Source organism: Buteo buteo, chromosome 6 (genome assembly GCF_964188355.1).
Source record: "Buteo buteo chromosome 6, bButBut1.hap1.1, whole genome shotgun sequence".
NCBI lineage: Eukaryota > Metazoa > Chordata > Aves > Accipitriformes > Accipitridae > Buteo > Buteo buteo.
Window position 1 is genome coordinate 6,297,785 of NC_134176.1, and position 15,227 is coordinate 6,313,011.

General features: G+C 48.8%; 1 long non-coding RNA gene across 1 annotated transcript; it reads left to right on the forward strand.

Annotated features, from left to right (window-relative positions):
* Positions 1-3,444: 3,444 nt before the first annotated feature.
* On the forward strand, positions 3,445-14,827 carry LOC142032393 (uncharacterized). The gene is made up of 6 exons (XR_012650819.1): positions 3,445-3,598; positions 3,829-3,910; positions 4,944-5,056; positions 5,677-6,486; positions 11,015-11,179; positions 14,391-14,827. It is a non-coding gene; the product is annotated as an uncharacterized LOC142032393 (long non-coding RNA).
* Positions 14,828-15,227: the final 400 nt, after the last annotated feature.

Sequence of the window (15,227 nt, forward strand, 5' to 3'; positions counted from 1 at the left end):
AACCCACCCCAAGGGTCATTTTCCAATAGCACCGTTGGCCTGAAAGCCTCCAAGTGAGCAGACCTCATCTTCTAACCTTTCTTTGAGGAGTTTTGGCTGCTAAATGCGTACTTGGAGTTAGCAGTGACCTGGATGGGTCCCTGCAAACGTTCCACTGTTCCGCTCCCGTCCTTCAGTTCAGCTGCTCCTATTTTAAGGGCTGTCTGCTTGAGAGTAAAATGTACTCAAGAAAGAGTTTCACATCTGATACACATGTATAATACCTGGGAATGTCTCTGGCACGTCTGTGCTGTGTGGTCCTTCCAAGAGCCTGAGAAAGCATTTCTCTCGCTAAAATTTTGAGTGGCAGGATTACTTCCCAGCTAAGGTCTGTGAGCAATTGCAGAGAGCAAAGCTTTTTGGTTTTGCTTTGATAGTCAAAAATGCGGTTGCCTTGAGTGTTGGCTGATATGAGAAGGAGCTTTATTTCAGGCAGCCTCTGCTGTTTTCAGTTAATTGAAGCTCGTGGTTACTGCAAGCCCTCTCCTGACCCTCAGCTCGTCTCCTATCTCCGTCTGCCGCTATTGAGCTGTCACCGGCGATGCTGTTCCTGCCTGGGCTCTCAGCCTGCTCCTGGAGATGCTGTTCCTGCTCAGCCTGGTCCTGGCAGCCTGGACCTGGCCTTGCCAGGCTGGGTGTCAGCAGGGACACGTGGCCTGGCAGCTGCTCCATGTTGGAAACTCGGTTGTTGCCGTCAACTCGGTTGTTGCCGTCTTCCTTGTTACGGCACCCAGTGCTGGCCAGGAAACGTCAGCCGTGGGGCTGCCAGCTCCAGCTTTGCTCAACCGCCCGCCTTGCTGTATGCGTGCGCCCTGAAGAGAAAGGCAGATACAGGGAGAAAGGGAGAGGACAAGAAAATCATACCAGGGAAGGTGCAAAGCAGATAGGGACAAGTAGGGGACGTGTGTTGGCAGCAGGCGGGCTCTGTGCTGGGTGCTTACTCGTTTTGCTCTGGATCTGTATGACCGTGAGATTGATTTCTCCGAGTGAGACTAGGCTGGAGGAATCTCGACGAGATCAAAGGGAGATAATTTTATTACAGCGGCCTGCAAGTTCCCTTTTCGTGGGTATTGTTGCCGCTTAATGTAGGGGATCAAATTCTTGGCTGATCTAATTCTGCATGTAGCTCCATTGACTTTTATGGCACTACAGCCGTTTACCACATCTTACCTGTGATTTACTGGGTCTGTGTTAGTGCCCTGCACGGACGGTTCCCGAGCTGTTGTCTGCGAACGACTGGAGTCACAACCACGGTTACGTGGCCCTCAGTTGGGTGTTTACAATCTTCTCCAGAGCATCTTCTGTTAAAGACTTAGTCATTAGACTGCCTTGTATTCCACAATAATTTCCATGTGTTGACAGCGGTCTGTGGTCCAAAAGCTATGGGCACCACTGCTCTAAACCCTCCTCGCTAATTCATTAGCTTTTAATTTGTGTAAATAGAGATTCTTATTACTTTTCTTCAGTCACTTGTGGGGCTGGGGAAGCTCTTTGCTAGCAGCTTTGCCCAGAGATTTGTTTCTCCAGATAACAAATCTTGGGACCAGCAGCTGAACCAGGACATGCTGCCATTTTAATGAACTGTAAATTTAGAGCATCTTAGCGTACTTGGAAAAAGTATAAACCATCGGTTACTTCTGATTTCTTTTTTTTTTTGTTTGTTTCAAAAATGAAAAAGTAGCCAACCATTAGGTTTCTTTCAACGGTGACAGGCTAATTGTTTCAAAATGGGGCCGTGTAATACGTTGAGTGCTGCAATGTGGGATCAGCTGGAACATCTGTTCCTGAAGAATGCCGTGTAGGAACATCACTTCTAAACAGAGATAAGCCGGTTCGAACAGGATATGAGGGAACTTCGCAAAGCTGAGAAAATTATTGTCATGACAGCTGTAAAACCAAAAACCTCTTGGAAATGCAGCCTGGGAATGCTGCTCTTAAACAGAAGCAGAGAAAAACTGATCTGAGTTTCTAGGCAGGGCGCTGCGTGGCGGGGAAGCACGGTCCTCTTGCAAAGCCTTTACTGGCGTAAAAATATTCCTTCCCGGTTCCTGTCTGCAAGAGCATTTCCTAGGCTATGAGATGGCTTAGAAGGCCTGTTCTCACACAAGGTAATTAGCTGGAAATTCAGATCCTTTTCAGCAAATGTGAGACAGTTGTCACAGCTTTTACTTTTCCTGTGCTGTGGGCATCTGCTGGTGACCGCCACCAGAGACACAACACAAAATTAGGGGGATGCAGGACAGCCATTATGCTTCGTCTGTCATTTTTACAGCTATTTCTGTATCTTGCTAGGTATCTTTGTTAGGGAAAAGGTTGTTTTGTTGTGGTTTTTTTCAAAAGGTGTTTGATGTAATGGGAATTTTTATCTGTGATACTTAACTTTTGCATGGCAAGTGAAACATCTGAAGAAAACAGTGCTCAGAAATTGGATGGTTTAAGGAGTGCAAAGCTGAACTCTTACAGCAAGGAATAAATAAGAATAAAGACAACGCATACATTTCTGAGGCAGCCCAAGTACCTGATCGAATGCTGGTTTTCGGTGATTTTGTCCCTGGAAGTATTTGAATTGTTTGGGCTGCGGCTGCTGCTAGTAAAACTGACACAGTATCCACACAAAATGGAAAATTTTAATGTGCAAGGGTTTTGATCAACTTGAAAGAAGCTCTGAAAGGAGAAGGGCCGGGGACAAGCTTAGAAACGTGAAAGTATTTTGGATTACTGCACCCAAGCCTCAATTTCACAAGATATTTAAAACACATGCCTACATTTAAGTATATGAATACTTGTACTGGCTTCAGTGAGATCCTTCACGTGGGTGAATTTAGGCACAGGCTCAGATATCTCACTGAATGAGAAACATAGAAGGACTCTGCGTGCTTCTTCCTCAGAGCCCAAATAGTGACAACTCTGAGTAAATCCCAGCTGAGTACATAAGGCAGATGGGTGCAAAAGACACTGTGATAAATCCTCTACCAGTTCTTAAATCTTGCTGATCTTTAATCTGATAACTCTTCCTCCCTCAGACAAACTGATGGGTATAGTATTTCAGCTCTCAGACTGCATGCCGGTACGTGTAGATGTATTACGTGCTGTGTCTCAGGGCAGCGAGCGTATGCAGAAATTAGGAATTTGGGTAGTTCAACTAGAAATAGACAGTTTTTAAGCTGTGTTCCATTAAGTTCATTAGTTAACAGAGAGCTTTCTCGCTCAGCCAGCAAAAGCTTCTTTAGAGGTGCTGTTGCTGCAAAGCCAGTTTACACACAGATTCCTGATCCTTGCAGCGGAGATGAAATAAAATCATTTCTCCTGCCGCTCCCTGTCCTCTGCTGCTGTCCCAGCTGAGGGTTTTGCTGCAGGTGGCGGGGGCAGGTGGGAGTGCTCTGTGCTGGGGGGTGAGGAGGGATGTGTGCTCCGTTCCCTGCGCGGGCGATGTCCGGAGAACGAACATGCCAAAGCCCCAACACCATCCGCTCCAGCTGAGCTGAGAAAGGATCTCCTGCTCTCGTCTCTCTGCCGGCATCGCCTACTCCTTCCCTGCATCCTTCAGGCATCATCGGAGGTAATGGGGAATAATTGGGAATCCCTGGGTTTGTGCTTTGTCAGAAGATGGAGCAAAGCCTCCGCTTTCCTGCCCGATGCACCCTCGTTGCTCCCCAAACTGCATGGCTCCGTGCTGCTGCGTATCACCCTGCAAGGCAGGGCTGGCGGCCAGCCTGGCTCCGAGCCCCAGTGGGAATATCCTTCTGCATTTGAAAACAACTTTTTAAAATAATATTTTAAATTTCATAGCTCCCCATCAAAGCTATCGGAGACGTGATGGATCGAGTCGGCAGAGCGGCTCCCGGATGAGCTGCCGGCATCCCAGCGAGAGGTACCGCGGCTCCGGGAGCTGATGGCTATCTGGGGATGACGGCAGCTTTCGGCTGGGTGGGGCCCAGAGTTTCCAAAAGTAAAACGGGGGGGGGGGTTGAAAAGCGAAGCCGCTCTATTGATTTCAGCTGGGAGAGGCCGAGGAAAGGCAGGCGGCTGTGACGCTCGCAGCCTGGCAGAGCCAGCGTGGGAAAGGCGAGGTAGCCACGAGGCCCCGCTCCTTCCCCTGCTGCAGAGGAGAGGGCAACGGACTGTCAAAACAGTCAGAGGGGACCATTAGGAGACCTTTAAACAGAACAGGTCCCCAGATATAACAACTTCACCACTGGCCGGAGAATTGGGGATCTCCTGCAGACTCTGCTTTACGGAGAGCTGATGCCAGAGCTGTGTAGCCATTACCTGCCAGCCCGGATACCTGTGGAGTGATAAATACCGGCTCTCGTAAGGCCATGGTTAGTTGACCAGCTCAGCTCGTTTTACTGCCGCTCGCCATCGCCTCTGCCCTCCCGTGCTGGTGCTCCCTGGGCACTTTGCCCAGCGTTGGGGTGCTCAGACCGGCCCCCAGCCTTCGCTGGCTCAGGATTTCATGCTCCTGCATCCCCTCAGGTCAGGTTGGGCTGCTCTGTCCTCCGTAGACCGGGGCTGCTGTTAGCTGGTGCAGCACAGCCTCCTTTAAATCTCAAATATCCCCATTTTTGAGGGTGATGGGCATAAGGACAGCAGCATCAGGAGGAGTTTCAAAGCCTGTTCTTCAGCAAGGTGCATTGAAGTCACCAGTATTATGTTTGCTCTTACTGATGAAGACTGGCTGCAATGCCGAAATGTCTATATGAGTTAAAATAATTTATTTTTTGCTAGCTGGGCTTGATGGTCCCACTGAGAAGAGAGATTTCTCACAAGCTTCTGGAGTAGGGGAGCTTCATGCAGCAGCAGAACCTGTTCCTGGTGCTTTCTTTTTTGCAAAGAGGATTTTAGAAGAGCCATGGCTCCTGCAGAAAAAAAAAGCTTATTTAAAACCTTTTATTCGGTTACAGGTTAATAAAGGCAAAACAGAGCTGCTGCTTGGCATGTCAGATGTTGATTTCCCTGTGTAGAAACTCAGGAATTGAACTAAAGTCCCAACTTGGAAGACATCCCTCCATCAGGGGTGAGAGCTACTGACACAAAAACCTCTGTTCGTGCTTTCACGTACATCTTTTGTAGGATATTGCAATGCTCTGCTCTCCGCTATGCATGCGCTCTTGAAGTACCACGGTGATTTGGGTGCTTTGATTTTTATGTTGGGTTCCTCCTCAGACAGTGAGGAGAGAAGATCAGCCTTGGTTCCAGCCCTATTTTCTGGGCATGTTTTCCAATACTGCTTTTGACCCAGGCGGTCAGTCGTTTCCGATGTGCTCACTAGCTGGCTGGGCTGGGGGCCGCTCACGTATCCCGATTGATCCGCTCAAATGTCCAGCTGAGTTCATTTGGCTGCTCTGGCTATTTCGTCGATCCCCACATTAATCTGCCTGCAGACTCCTCTTTCAGCCACTTTGCAGCTTCTCAGCAGCTTTGCCTGGAGCAGGAATGTATTTTTCATCTTTCTGCTGAGTTTACACGAGGTGAATTTAGAGAGCTGCCAATGCCTGTGAACCTTCCCAGGCTGCAGCAGAGGTGTTGCTACCTTTAAGTGAAAACCCAAGGCTGAATTGGTTTTCTCTTGTTTTGCTAATTGGCTCAGCGCTGTGGCTGGTATTTATTGCTTTTGTGCTGGTCCTTGATTTCTAGGTCTCTATGTCATATTATGCTGCTCCAATGAAACACGGGAATATCACGCTCTCCTTGGGATACGCCAACAACTCGGGAAAGGGGCGAGTGTAACCAAACAGATTTCCCACCTTCAGGAGCAGGGAAACTGCTGAACTGTTGCCTGCCTTTTGTCAAGCATGTGAGCTGCTGTGTAAATCATATTTATTGTGTTTCTTTCTCCAAAGAGAGCCAGTAAAGAAAGATTTCTGCCTCAATCTTGCTGTAGATCCAGGCGCTTTGCTTGGTTCACGGGGAGTCATTTGAAAGGGGTTGTCCTTGTCTTCTACCAATCCACTCCTCACTTCTGAACAAAGAAAGAGACCCCTTCTCCTCCAAAAGAAGTGTTTTTAAGTGGTTATGAGGCTATAAAAAAGAAAAGAAAAACGCTGGGAGAAATTTTGCAGAACCTCCAATGACGCATCTGCGACCGGCGATGGAAAAATGCACTTGGGCTGCTCTTCTGAAGTTTTTGCCAGCGGTTAACGTCTGGCAAAGTCTACCTTCAATCAGGCTGGTATCAGTGGCAGTGCAGCCATACCTGCACAGAGGTCCCTGAACCCCCCCAGGTCCTTTGCAGAAGGGGAACAAACAATTTCTGTTGTTTTTCTTTGTAACTCTTCAATTTGCTGTTGGCAAACGTGCGTCGGCAAGAGAGAGGGAAACCGTTGGGTGCACAACCGGAGGTAACGGCGTGGTTGATCGCGTGCCTGCATCTGTTGCTAAATCAAGCCTTTTGAAGCCAACCTTGAGTGGAAGTCAACGTGCAGCAGATCCTTTGCAGGAGGGAAGGTGGGGGCTGCATGGCCGTGGCGGGGGCACGGTGGTGTTTTTGGGTGGGTGAAGGCAAGAGTGATGGAGCTGAGCTGCCTGTTTTGCATTTCCCCCAGGCTCAACTGCCCTGAGTTCATCAGGAGAGTGCCAGGGAAGCTATGCCTTTCTTACCCGCTTGATTCCTTCTCATGCTTTAAAGCAAAGGCTTTTTTCCCCACAGCACAGCTGTAAAAAGTGTAGTTTAACAGCAACCTCTTTATAACTTTTTATGCAGCCACATTCTAATTAAAAAACAAAACTCATCAGAAATTGCTTTCCAAGGGACCTACCCTAAGTGAGGATTGAGGGCATTTGCCGTACAGCAGCCAAAACTTTTAAAAACGTTTGTTTTGGAGTGCAGCAATGTCAGCACATGGGAACGGGCTATTCCAGCTCACAGGAATTGGCTGTTCCTCACCGGGGAGCACTGAACAGTGCTTTGCTGAGGACAAAAACATCTTAAACAAGTACGAAAATCCCCTTTAGTTCAAGGAGTTGGTGGATGGTCATGCTAGGAAAGTGAAGCATCAGCTGGGAAAGTTGCTCCTTGATGCTCTGGTCAGATGTTGGCATTCTGGAGGCCCAACCATCCTGCTGGATTCATCCCATGCGCTCAGTCCCCATCCTGGCAGATCCTAAAAACATTACAACACTTGCTCCTTGCTGACCTTCCAAGTCTTATATATCATAAAACAAGCAAGAAATAGGGTAACACCCCAGAAATAACAACTGAAAAAAAATGCGTAAGGCCAGGATAAGAAAATCCCTGTGTAAGGACAGGATTGCTTGTGCTTCTCATTTGTTACTGGCATTGCAGGTCTAGAGGTGAATGTGCTTCCAGTATTTTTCACCCCACAATCATGAGAGCCAAAGACTTGCTCTGTTTTGTTAACGGGAGCTGGTGTGATGTGATCTGAGACGGGCAGGCGATGCTTTAGAGCTGTGCTAAATACAGCGACTAAGTACCGTGACATTTTTGATGGCACCAAGTGACTCAGGATGTACTTTGTGGCCTGTGGCTGGTGGGATGCGGTGACAATATGGTCCTGGGTCAAGGCACTTCATTAAGGGCATGGTGGCACCTGAGTCACTTAGTTGTGAAGGGATTTGTGAATGTCCTGAGCCCTTTACTCCAATGCTATCCCAGGTTTTAAGATTTTAAAATGTTGGGGTTTAGCATGGTGCAGTGTCTCTCTGAGCTTTTTCTTAGCTTAAGTCACGCATCCACATCCATGGCAGAACTTCCCCGTTCCCAGGACAGAGATGCTGGGCTCCAATTTTGCTACTATTCATAAAATAACATCAAAACCCCAGTGCTCCAGGTTGGGCCTCTTCCCAAACCCTGCCCATTCATAAATGGGTTGCCACATGGTTTGCTGGAAAAAGTTTGTACCAAGATCCTGCGTTGGGGTGAGCGGGGCTTGCGAATGCCAGGGCTGCGGTGCCGCAGCGGAAACCCAGCTTCTAGCAAGCAGGGAAGTCTTCTGAGGCAGCGGAGAAATTAAAGACCTTAAACCTGACTTTGAAATGCCTTCCAATTCGGGGCAAGGGAGGGAGAAGTTTGAGGTGAGGGGGTGATATGGGCCCGTGCCCTTGGATACCCGCGTCTTAGGGAGTCTCAGGGCACCACCTATATATAGATATGCATATATATATATATATACATGTGTCATATATTGCAATCAGTCTGCCTGCAGGCAGCTGCAGACATAGGCAGTCCGTCTCTCCCCTGGGAGGGAAAAATGAGCCAGACTCTGCTGAGAAAAGAGAGAAGCATACTGAAGTCAACTAAGAAAATAAAGGGGGGAAAATAAAAGACTGATGTGCAGCTGGAGATGTTGGGGCACAAACTGTTTTTCTCTTTGTTTTTTTCCCTGTTTCCCCACCTGCCTGTCTTCCTGGCCAAGCTCTTGCCCATTCTTGCTGCCAGCTTGCTTTCGTGCAGCCTGTTGCACTTCTCCGGTGCCCGGGAACCTCCTGCAAAGCCTCTGTGTGGCCACAGCAGGAGAGTGATGAGTTTGACAGTACCGCTGGCAGCCGGCTGCCTGCAAAGCAAAGCCGCCGGCGAGGGAGCCAGCCGTGGAAAAAAAACAGTTGCAGATTTTTCTTGAGCCCCAAAGCCCTCCCTTTCCTCCCTCCCACAACTGTTCACATAAATCTCACCTCCCGCTCACAGAAAGTGCCTGTCTCCTCTTGCTGCCCCCTCCTGCGTTCCCCCGCCAGCCCGGAAAGGGAGACGGCAATCAGCCAGGCTGCAGCTCTCGCTGTTTCAGGATGCCCTATCGGACAGTAAGTTTTGATGCAATTGACTGAAAAAAGCCTGGAGAGCTGCAGAACCGGGCTGCAACGATGGAGCTGAAGTTGCCTGCAATAACGATAATAAACCTGTGAGCATCTGCAAACCCCCCTGCCCTGTCCCCAGCAGGAGCTGCCTTTGGACCCCAATGATGCTGGTCCCACCAGAGATGCTGGGTGATGCTGGGAAGCATCCTCTGGGCAGGCTTGGGGTCACGGAGAAATGCTCCAAAGCTCTTTAAAACTGGACCCTGCTTCCTGCACGGGTTAGACACAAGTGGTTTGGTAATATTTTTTTTCTCGGGGGGGCTATTTCCCTGCCTTGCCTTTCTGCGTGACGCATCGTCGCCTGCTCTCTGCGGCCGGACAAGGAGGGTTATTGCTGAGTGTGAGGGCTCGCGGCCAGAGAGGGGCTGCCAGGCTGCTGGGATGCTCGCTCCTGAAATGGGGCAGGGAGACTTATCACCCCCCAAGCCCAGGCTGTCAGCTCAGAGCTCCCTCACTGGGGGCTTAAACTAAATTTTTTTATACAAAACTTGTGTTTTCCTTGCAATGGAAGCATTTTTGCTTTAAGAAAGGGATAATAGCTGTAAAGTACCTTTTATTTTCAGCCCCCCCACCTAGAAAAAGTTAGAGAAATCTCATTTTGAAAATGCAGTTGTGGGGTAATGATGTGTCTAAGCGATACATGCGTGTTTTTAATGCTCTGAGGGTTCATCAAAACAAGCACCTTATGTATCATGTTCTATTTATAAGGAGAAGTCCTGTCCGTGTTGTAAGTGGCTGCCTTGAGGTTGCCCCAGCAGTTAAGGCCAGAGCCTGGGGAAAAAACCTTCCCTTTTTTTAATCCTCATCCATACTTTGAAGAAGGCAGCATTTCTCCTCCTCAGTTTGTTTTCAAATTAGGACCAGGCAGTGACACCGCCGAGTTACTGGGGATCTCATCTTACCGTAGAATTATTTTTTTTCCTTCATAACTATTCATTATCTTCCCTTTTTTTTAGGGCACTTTCTCTCCTGTGCTATTGGCTCAGCATCATCAGGCCTGTCCATAAGACCAATGCCACATTTTTCTTCTGGTCACCGAAAGTTAATCTCGGGCTCAGACGGAGCATTAACAACCACCTGTGCGCGGGGGACACATGCCGTTCATTTTATTGCGGCGCGGAGGGAAATGCCTCGTGCACTGCTGGGTTACATGGTTCCCCCATCAGATCTATTATTAAAGATACTCCTGCCACTGAGCTCATTAAGAAATACGTTCCCCAGCTCCTTCTTGCTTGGCCCTGCCTCTTTTAAAAAGGAACCTTTTAATTTGAATGAATCTTTAATTCGATTCTGTCTCCTTTCGTGCTCTCCCTATAAAGAGCTATTCCCCAGGTTCCTTAGGACGAGGAGTTATTTGGTCAGGTTTAAAGGCAGATATGTAACCATGGAACTGATCTAATTTTGTTGATGCGGCTGCAGGATTTTATTGCCTGCTTGTAACGGGGACATGTAATCATAAAAGAGCAAGAAAATGGGAAGTCCAGGGGTTTCTTGGTCTGCGCTGCTCATCTCCAATGGGTTTAGCACATGGGGCAGTAGAGGGAAGGGCTCACTACTGAGTCGGTTTCCTTGTTTTCTCGGGGGGGATGCTTCATTTTCAGCTGTGCATTTTTTTGTGCTAGAGCTCTCCATGCAACAGGATACTGGGAGGAAGGGGGAGCAGGAGGAGAGCGTTTAGCAACAAAAATTAATCCCTGGGGACTTTTTGGAGGGGGGTTAATGGCTACTTTTAGGTCCTGATCCTATTTCTGTGAAGTAAACGGCCACAGGGCTTGAGCCTTTTGTCTCTGGAGGAATGAGCGGAGTTGGGGAGCAGAGCCAAGCTGGAGTGCGGTGAGACGCTCTGTACTTGAGGGCTTTTGGTTTGGACTACAGGTTCGATATCCAGCTGGTGAACGCGTTGGGTAATCCGCATGGCTGCGATGCCGCTGCAATTAAACGCACATGGCTGCAAAGCCTGATCCAGGCAAAGCATGTCTGAGCCAGGCAAACCATCAGCGGGGCCTGATGTGCCGCAGTGTGGTGTGATAGGGACGAAATCCCTTTCCTGCCCAGACCACAGCGCCTTCCTGCAAACTCTTTCTTGTCTGACAGCGGAGATGGAAGAGGTGGTTACAGCTGATAAACGGGAAATCCTGCGTGTTCTCTTCCTTTCCCCTCGCAGGGCTCTTCCAGACGTCTCTTAACCACAACACCATGTTCGTCAAACCGATGTACAGAAAAGCATCTTCCCTGCTTCTCATCACCTCTGGACAAATGTCACGGCCTTGCCCTGCTGCCGTGCCCCTGCAGACGGCAGCGGATGCCTTCCTGATTTACACCGCTGGAGGTGAGATCTGGGCCCCAACCACCCTTATCCCAAGCGCTTTCATACCAAAATGACAAAAGTCGTCTCAGCTCCAGGCTCCCGCCCCGGGGTGAGCTGGTGCCTTTGCAGCACCCCCAGCCTGCTCCGGTTCCCAAAATGCTGAAGACTTTCCTTAAAATGTCCTCCACAGGGTGTTTTCCTCAAGGAGCCCTGCCCGGGTGTGTGTCCCTGGGGACAGGGCCAGCAGTGAGATGCCTGTAAACAGCCCCCGGGCCGACGGGCGCTGCCTTTAATGCTCCGCCACGATTTCTCCATCCTTCCCAGCTGCCAGATGCCGCCCTCTCCCCGCTCCCTCCCTGCCAGGTGGTGCAACGGGGTTTGCGGGAGCAAGCCCTTTTTGGGGAACAGGGCAGCCCAGTTGTATCGGGTCTCTCTCCCCCAGGATACCAAGCTTTTGCCCCTACCCCGTGTCGGCACAGCTGGGGTCTGGGGGTTGCTGCAGGGCAGCTGTAGCTCAGTCTGGGGGGGGGGGGGTCTGGGTTGTGGCAGAGCTGGTGTCACTTGGTCCGTGTCACCGCTTGCTGCTGCTGCAAGGTCCGTGCTACATGAGCTCGCGTCTCCCGTCAGCCAGAAGGCCTCATAGAATCATAGAATCACGGAATCATTTAGGTTGGAAAAGACCTTCAAGATCATCGAGTCCAACCATCAACCATGCCCACCAACCATGCCTCCTGCCAACGACGGCTGTGCTGGGCTCTGGGTATGGGCTTCGCATTTCTGCCCATTGCAGCACCCCGAAAACTCCCTTTAACTGGCATCAGAGATTGCTACGGGCGGGATAAACCACCATAACCAGCCTCAACCTGGTGAGGCTGGGCAAGGGGATGAACTTCCCAGTAGGTGGCTGTGACTATACAGTAGGTGGCTGTGACTGTACCCCATAAGGGTGCACCCAAAACCAGCCCCTGGGCTCCAGAAAAGCTCCTGGGTGCTCCCTGCATCCCCACGTTCCTTGAGGAGAGCCGTGACCAAACTGCGAGGCTTTGGCTTCAATTGCCCCAGCTCCCCAGGAGCAGCATTGGGGCACAAACAAGTCCCAGCTGCTGAAGAGCTTATTTCCCATCCAAGGTAAACGGACAGCACAGTGGAAAAAAAAAAAAAAAAATGCAGCTTTTGTGCTGCCGGATCCAAATCGCCATCTGTGTTTAAGAGCTCAGCTACTATAAACGCGGGCGGTGAAACCTGGTTAACCCATGCTTGGGGTCTCTGGGAGCACTGGGAGCCAAAACGTGCACGTGGTTGTGCTGGTCCAGGCTTTGGGGGTGGGAAGACGGAGGTGCTCTGGTCTCCTTTATTTTTAGGTGCCATCAATACAGAGAAAAGTGGACTTTGTGGCCGATTTAGATGAAATTTGACCAGCAACACCATTCTCAGCCTGAGTTTATACCTCCTTTCCTCTCCCCCTGTACTCCCCCTTCAAATGTTTTATGGATTATAGAGCTCCTGCCAAAGGATTTGAGTTTGAAACCATACTATATTTTGGCCCATAAAGATGTTGAATGAACGATTTAAAACTCTGAGTCATTAAAAATGTCCAGGAGTACCTAATGAATGTTATTTACTGTGCTTCCCAGCTCAGCTAAAATCCAGCTTTTTCTTCTCCTGCTTTCTATACTTTTCTTCTAAAAACAGCAGCCAAAATTGTCTGGAAAGCATTCCTTGCTAGAGACAAACTAGATCAGTAAGTGGAAATGTCAGTTTTTAAGAATCTCCGCCACTGCTTTGAAGTAACTTCATTTTTTTGTTTGATTGCTCTAATTCAAAAGCTTTATCTTCTAGGCTATCTCTTAAAAAAGGAAATTTAGTAGCTGCAGTTAGCATTAAAAAAAAAAAAAGCTGCCAAAGCCTGATCTTTTGATGATAGTCTCTTCAGAAGGCTGCCTAGGTGGGCTGGCTCCTGGGCTCCCGCTCCGGCTGGGCAGCACTGCTGAGCTGAACGCAGTTACTCCCCGTTCCTGTGATGCCAGAGAGGTCAGAATAGGACCCCCCCCTCCGCCCCCCCTTTAATTTCTGTTTGTGTTGCCGAGCTTAGCCTTGGAAATGGAAATCTGACTTGAAAAGAAACTACTTGCCATTAGAGGCTGTGAAAAAAAAATAATCTGATGAGTCGCTGCTTTTAATTCCACATCTGAAAGGCAATCTATTACTGTCTTTTATCACTTCTGTCTCCTATTAGAGAAGCAATCTCATGCTGGGACTCTTTCAACACCCAGGCAGTTAATATACATTATAATTATTGCCTAATGTATGAATAGCCTGGTGTGCCCAAGTTCTCTGTTCATTTTTACTCAGCTCCTGGAAAGCCCGTGCAGTACATAAGCAGGGCTGGAGTAAGGATCTTATGAGACTGAGGAAGGTTTTATTTTAAATTATTTATTTTTCGCATTGCGCTATTGCCTCAGAGGCTCTCTTTGAGAACAAATGCAGAATACTCATGTAGGAAGAGATGATTCCTGCTCCAGAGGGGTTACAGGGAGATGGCTAGAGGAGGGAAAGGAAGGGGAGAATTCTCAAGAGATGAGCAGGGGATGGCACTGAGGACATCCACCGCGGTGAGCTTGGGAGGTCTGGGTTTATGGTGGACTTCCCAGTGCTGTTAAAAAAACGAAAAGGAAAAAAAATGGATGAAATTTTAAAAAGGAAAATATTCTCAAAGTTTCATTTCAACCCAAGCAAAAATATTTTTTGTCCTTGATTTATAAATCTGTGCTCATTTTCAGGTTGTTTACCCAGTTTTAAAGCAAAAACTAGAAGCAAAAAGGCTAGTATTTTCAAAGCAACATGCTCTGCATGCAGACTGTCAAAGTGAAACCTTTCTCCCCACACTCGCGGAGGGGTTTGATTTCACCCTGGGTGCCCCAGCTGCGGTCTCGCTGCTGAAAGGCGCTCAGGACCAGCATGGGTTTGCTGCTCGGTTCCCCGACTGATGAGCGACACAGCCATTAAGCCCCAACCCCTCCGTGACCCGGCACGTGGGTTTTCAGACAAGCCAGAAGCTCACAGCGGGTTGTGAAAATCCTTTATTCCTCACCACATGTTGGGGACAGCTTGACGCAATGATGTATTTTTGGTGCAGCAACATGCACCGGGCAGCTTTATCCCTTGAGCCTTCATTTGAACCTTCTCTCAAGGCTATTTGCAAACTCCTGGTTCTCCTTTTTCACCACGGCAGCTTCCCTGAGGACCATCCACACCCAAGGACGATGTGAACCCCAGAACTGGTTGATAAACCACCATCGCTGAGCGACCGAGGTCTGGGCTGTTTTTTCCACCCCGTGGAGAGCTCAACTCATCCCTACCAGGAGCCTATGTTGGTCGCAACACCAGGGCCAGCTGGAGCAGCCCGAACCCACAGAATAACTTATTTGCCCCTTCCTAGAACTCTTAGAGTGCAGTTAATTATTTACAAGCCTTAATACTTACGGCCACGCGGGCCCAAGGATAGAAGGGCATTAAAATTCCACTTGATGCTCACCAGGCCTGACTAATAAAATAATGTCCAACAAGGACATCAATTAGCCGCCGATTCGCTAACACTTTGCGAGGCTAATGACAGCTGGAGCGAGGAATTTGAAACCCGAGTCATTTCTCCAGCCTGCACCGGGGTGCCGGGGATAAAAGGTTAGTCATGTGTACCAAATGCAGCGTGAGCTCCTCCATTATTTATGTGTGTCAAACAGACAAGGAGCGTTTCAATGCCTGCAGTCACTCTATGGTAATTTGTATTATATAAACAGATATAATCTGGTCATTAATACACATAATTCTGAGCGAGCTGACAGTAATGAATCTGGAGTATATTATTCCATTGACTTGTTCCCTTGCTAAATAACAGTCCATATTAATAAGAACTGATATACTGTAGCCAGGAGCATGGTGCGGTTCATGGTGGATTCAAGGTATGTAGCTTTGCTCTTTGCTTTTTGTCCTAAAGTTTCTGGCCAGCCCCTAGCTGTACACCCATGGGATTTAGGCTTGTCTTTCACCAGGCCAGGTCTTTTCTCTTTAC